A 6,000-nucleotide genomic window follows, 5' to 3' on the forward strand; every position below is an offset into this window, starting at 1 on the left:
AGAGGCCTGAAGCTTCATGAGAGCGTCACCGTGTGTGTGTGTGTGTGTGTCTGTGTGTGTGTGCGTGTGTGTGTGTGTGTGTGCAGAGATAACACAAATTAGCGCAGTGAAGTGCTTAGCTCAAGTTTAATTCAATATAGTGTGCTGAGTTTAGCATTTGAGAGTATAAATACGTGCAGCATCACAATATGAGACATGAATCTGAGCAGCAGCTGAGCTCATATAGAAAACTTTTCATATTTAAACAAAGAATCTCAATATGTGAAGCTAAAGTGGGATCAATCATCTCGTGATCGGTTAATCAGGTGATTATTTTAGTATTTGTCGATGCAGTGTCAGAAAATAATAAATAATTGATCTAATGCCCGAGATATTTAATTTATAATTGATAAAAACACAGAGAAAAGAAGCTGTTTGAGAAGCTGGAAGCAGTGAATGTAAAAGCAGAGCTACGAGGATTAATCGATTAATCTGCTAAATATTAGTCTCAGATGTGTTAATTTGAAGCTTTTCTGTGTCATACATGATTATAAACTGAATATATTAAAATGTTGTACTTCCTTTTCTTCCTGTTGTCACTTATTCTGTCTTATTATCACTCAGCTGTGAAGCACTTTGAGCTCCATTAACCTGCATTAAAAGCTGCTTTATCAATAACGTTTGATTGATTTTATGATGTCACTAAATGCTGACATAGTAATAAATCACCGACTCGCAAGGAATCATCAAATTAATCAATAATGCAAATAATTGTAGCTCTACTTTAAAAGATGAGTTCATTACTTTAACCCTCCTGTTGTTCTCAGGTCAAGGAAGGACAGAAAGAAGGAAAGGAGGAAAGAAGGAAGGAAGGGAGGAAGGGAGGAAGGAAGGAAAGGAAGGAAAGGAGTAAGGAGGGAGGAAGGGAGGAAGGAAGGAAGGAAGGAAGGAAGGAAGGAAGGAAGGAAGGGAAGGAGTAAAGAGGGAGGAAGGGAGGATGGAAGGGAGGAAAGAAGGAAGGAAGGAAAGTAGTAAGGACGAAAAGAGGAAGGAACTTCCATCCTTCCTTCCTTCATCCTTTCCTTCCTTCCTCCTCTCCTCCCTCCCTCCCTCCTAACTCCTTTCTTTCCTTCCTTCCTCTTGTCGTCCTTACTCCTTTCCTTCCTTCCTCCCTTCCTCCCTCCTTACTCCTTTCCTTCCTTGAGCTGAGAACAACAGGAGGGTTAAAGACTGTAGAAGAAGACGTAATCAGCTCCTCCGCTGTCTAAATGTTTGATCCTCTCTGGAGCAGAAAGCGTCCAAGTTTGAGCCGGAGCGTACTTGACTCCGGTGTCAAGAGCTCTCTCTGAGTGAAGCAACTCCCGTCAGCTCGGCTAATCAGGAAGCAGACCCAAGAAGAAGAAGAAGAAGAAGAAGAAGAAGAAGAAGAAGAAGAAGGAGAAGGAGGAGGAGGAGGAGGAGGAGGAGGAACACTTGTCTCGGGACGCCGCGCCTCATCGGACGATCGCTGAGCCAGAACGTCCATTTCGGAGCAGAGCAGGTGGGAGTTTGGGTTAGTTTCAGATATGAGATTTCACACAGAGCCGACAGGAACTAAATCTAACCCCCTAACATCCGACCCTGCAGACCAGAACGCTTCTTTAACAGTAAAACATGATGAAATATGAGGAAAGCTAAGAAAGAGACCACCAGGCTCCCTGTCAGGCCCCCGAGTCCACGAAGCAACAGGCCCGTGACAGACTTGAGGGCCGAGTCTCAAATTCTGCATGTCAGTGTACAAAATGACGCAGATGTTGATGTAAAGTCAGCCGTGAAGCGTTTCTGCAGAGCTCGATGTTTTAATCGGGACGGACGTGCAAACAAACAAACTATCACAAACCTCTGACAGGAAAAGGACAGAAAGTTAAAATTAAGCTGCAAATACTGATTATTTCTATTAATAGACAACTTGGTGAATGATTTCTTGACTACTATTGTTAATTATTGTCCAAAAACACTAAAAGAGTTCCTCATTAAGACTGAAAAACTCTAAAAATCAAATAGTAGTGGTAGTAAAAGCAGCAAATCATCTCAACTGAAAAGCTGGATTCATTTTTTAGACTTCAACTAATGATTATTTACATCATCTACCAATTATATTCTTATATTCTTCATTAATCGATCTTAATTAATTGATCTGTTTTTAACTGTTTTATTAAGAAGTAGTGAGATATGGCTCGTTATTATTTCTAAAAGCCAAAAAATAATGAGTTTATTATCATGTATGACAGAGAAAATCTTCATATTATCACATTTAAGAAGCTACAACAAGCAAATATTTAATATTTAATTATAAAATGATTATTCTAATATCAAAATAGCTGCTGGTTATCAATCCACCATCAACTCTAAATTAAGTATTGTTCATTTTTGGGCTATTTTTGGACTAAACAAGCTGATTGTTCAAACGTGCCGGTTATAATTATAACAAAAGCCAAAAAAATAATCAGCTTATTCTCATGTATGACACATAAAATCTCCATATTATGACATTTAAGAAGCTACAACAAGCAAATATTTGGCATTTTTCCTTTAAAAGTGACTAAAATGATTATAATAATCACTATTATATATGATTATTATAATAGTGATATCCAAATAGCTGCTGGTTATCAATTAATGCCGCTATATAGCTCCTTCACCTCGTGGCTGAGCAGGTATAAGCCAGAAGAAGAAGAAAAGAGATCGAGGAGGGGGGGGGTGGGGGGAGGCTGTTCTGTTCTCATTTTTCCATCAACGACGACGAACCCTGCATACCAACAGCGTGGATGTTTCAATGACCTTTGACCTCACACAGCAGAGGCAGAGTGAAGCTTATCAACAGAGGGGATCAGACGAGGAGAGAAAGTGAGTGTAGTAAAAAAAAAAAAAAAAAGGTGTGAACTTGACCTGCTGTAAAGTGCAGTAGTAATAATAATAACCGGGTAGGAACGGTAGCAAACATATGACAGCACATGTTTTTACAGCGTATCTATAGAAACCGTGTATTTCCTGTGATGCCGTGTGTTTAATGTACATTTTTTTTCCGCCTCGCTCTCCGTTTTTTGAAGTTGTTTTGACAGTCTGAGTGCAGATTCTCCTTCTGAAATAACCATCACTCAGCGCTCACATAAACATCACAGCCTATACTTCAACTTCAACGCGCCACTGAAGCCTATACTTCAGCTTTAAGCCTATACTTCAACGTCCGTGCTCCACGTCCACGTCATGTTTACCATGAACACCCTCCACAGTCCCACAGTCACCGCAGACAGCGCTCACCCAGGAGCTACTTCTGACGTCCTCCTCCACACCGCGGTCAGTGTTTTAACCTTCCTGTCATCCTGACCCCGTCTGTTTCGACTGTTCCTTCTTTCCGTCTGTCCTTCCTTCCTTCCTTCCTTCCTCCCCTCCTTCCTATCTCCAACCCTTTTTCTTCCTTCCTTCTGTCCCCTTTCCCTTCTTCCTTCTGTCCTTCTTTCCTCCTTCCTTCCTTCCACCCTCTCCCTTCTTGTCTCTTTCTTTCCTCCCCATTACCTTCCTTCTTTAATCTGTCCTTATGTCCTTCCTGCCTCCGTTCCTCTATTCCTTTCTCTCCCTCCTTCCTTCCTTCTTTCCTTCCTCCCTCCAACCCCCTTTCTTCCTTCTTTCTGTCCCACCTTCCTTCCTTCCTTCATCCCTCTTTGTCTCTTTCTTTCCTCCCCATTCCCTTCCTTCCTTCCTTCCTTCCTCTGTTCCTCTTTTCCTTTCTCTCCCTCCTTCCTTCATCCTTTCCTTTCTCCCTCCCACCTTCCTTCCTTCCTCCCTCCTTTCCTTCCTTCCTTCCTTCCTCCCTCCACCCTACTTTCCTTCTTTCCTCCTTTCCTTACTTCTTTCTCCCTTCCTCCCTCCTTTCCTTCCTTCTTCCTCCGTTCCTCCCTCCTTTCCTTCCGTCCTTCCTTCCTCGCTCCTTTCCTCCCTTCCTCCCTTCCTTCCTTAACTCGAGGACAACAGGAGGGTTAAAGGGTCGTAATCGATGGAGAAGAGAGCTGTTAGGCTTCAAAAACCGAGCACGATACTGTGAAACTTGTCTTTATGAGAACACAAAGACAAGGAAATCTTCTCAGGAGATGCTTTTTAAAAAAGGATGACAGTGTCAGCTGATCCATCAATCCACCACTTTTATCCAAAATGCAATATTTAGGGCTGCAACTAGTGATTCATTTTCATTATCGATGAGTCATTTAGTCCATAAAATGTCAGAAAATGGTAGAAAAATGGTGGTTACTGCCTTCTTTTGTTATAAATATTCACTTTTCTGTCATAAAGGACTAAAGAAACAAGAAGAAGCTCAAGCCAGAAACATGTGAGACTCAAAACTGGTGATTCATTTTTTTTGCTGATTAATCAATTCATCGTTGCAACACTAGAAATATTTCAACAACTATTTCACACACTGGCATTACATTTTTCGTACAAACACTTCTTTCTTTTCCTAAATAGCACCACCCTGAAGTTCACATATGAGGGTTTTAGTGAAATATCTCAGCAACTGTTGGATGGGTTGCCCTGAAAAAATCGGGTTAATGCATTCATGTTCCCCTCAGGATGAATTGCAATAACTTTAGTGAACTTAACTTTTGATTTGGAGCCAAGAGTGTTAGCATGCTTTCATCATCATCATCATCATCATCATCATCATCATCATATCTTTCTTCAGCATAACTACAACAAATGTCATTAAAACTAATCTTGCACCTATCAGCACTTATTGGCTGTACATGGATGTGGACGATGTGTCTCTTCTTCCTTCTGATACACAAAAGTGAAGCCAAAATATCTGTTTTCTGGGAGCGGCCATATTGCTTGTGTGAGATTATAGGGCTGGGTCTCAGTACTCAATAACTTTTAAGTAGTATCGAAATGTCTCCCGTCCAACGATACCTGCAATCGATCTAATGAAGTACTCAGTTGGTATCAGTATCATTTTAAAAAGGTACTTGTGACGTAATTTGGAGCCAGGATCTGAGCGGTAGAGTTTGCGCCTGATGGAGGTTTGAGTGTGGCTAATTAAAAATAAACTTATCAGAAAAAATTAGCACATGGACGACGAGAAACCATCTGTGGGAAAAACTTATTTGACGTGTACTTTAATTTTTATTTAGTTTGGCTCCTTTCCCATCCGCTAACATGGAGGGGGCGGGGCTTATGAGCGATACTGCAGCCAGCCACCAGGGGAAAATCCAGATGTTTTGGCTTCACTTTTTGTCACGTAAACACACTGAGATGAGCTTCAGGTCATATTTTCAGCTGTTTATAGAGAAAACTGATTTAAAATATGAAGCTTATTTGGGGGAAATTGTGTTTTCTTGAATCTCAGACACTCCACCAGGCTCTTATTATTGTATTAAGCTAATATAATATGCTCAGTCTTATATTAGATTCAAGTTCATTGTCATTGAATGAGTGTAAGTGCTTCAGATTGTGGTTTGCAGATCTTCTTCCCCCCTCTTTGCTTCAACACATCTGGGCTTTCTTCTGTATTATCTCTGGAAATGTTAGCAGAAGTTACTGTTTTCTGCTCACAGGATGTGTTTCTACTTTCTGGCCCTCTTCCCTGAGCACAAACTGAAGGAGACAAAAGGCTTTCATGTTCTCAGCTGCTTCCCTGCGTGAATCTCACTGCAGAGCGACTCCACACCGGAGGAGCTCGCAGGACGCTGAATCAGACTCAATAAAAAAAAAAGAAAAAAAAAGAAAAAAAAGAGGCTGTGCACGTTTTGTTTAGAGAAGATCTTGTTTTGGTTTCTGACCTCGTAACACACTTACTTTGTAGTCATCACTTTGAACTTATGCTGATTTCACCTATTTGCATTTAAAATTGCACCAGACTTTCACATTTTAGTTGCTAATGTGATTTTACCGCACAGCCAGGCCTTTTTAGAATTGACTGCATAATATACATTTTTAACAGCAGCAGATGTGAATCTCATTTTAAGCATTAGTCCGTTTAATTTTAGGTCA

At 40.8% G+C, this 6,000-nt stretch overlaps 1 protein-coding gene across 1 annotated transcript in view; it reads right to left on the bottom strand.

Moving 5' to 3' along the window:
* The window catches only part of zswim6 (zinc finger, SWIM-type containing 6), a 61,761-nt gene that overhangs the window by 51,007 nt on the left and 4,754 nt on the right, over window positions 1-6,000 (bottom strand).

Source organism: Scomber japonicus, chromosome 19 (genome assembly GCF_027409825.1).
Source record: "Scomber japonicus isolate fScoJap1 chromosome 19, fScoJap1.pri, whole genome shotgun sequence".
Taxonomy (NCBI): domain Eukaryota; kingdom Metazoa; phylum Chordata; class Actinopteri; order Scombriformes; family Scombridae; genus Scomber; species Scomber japonicus.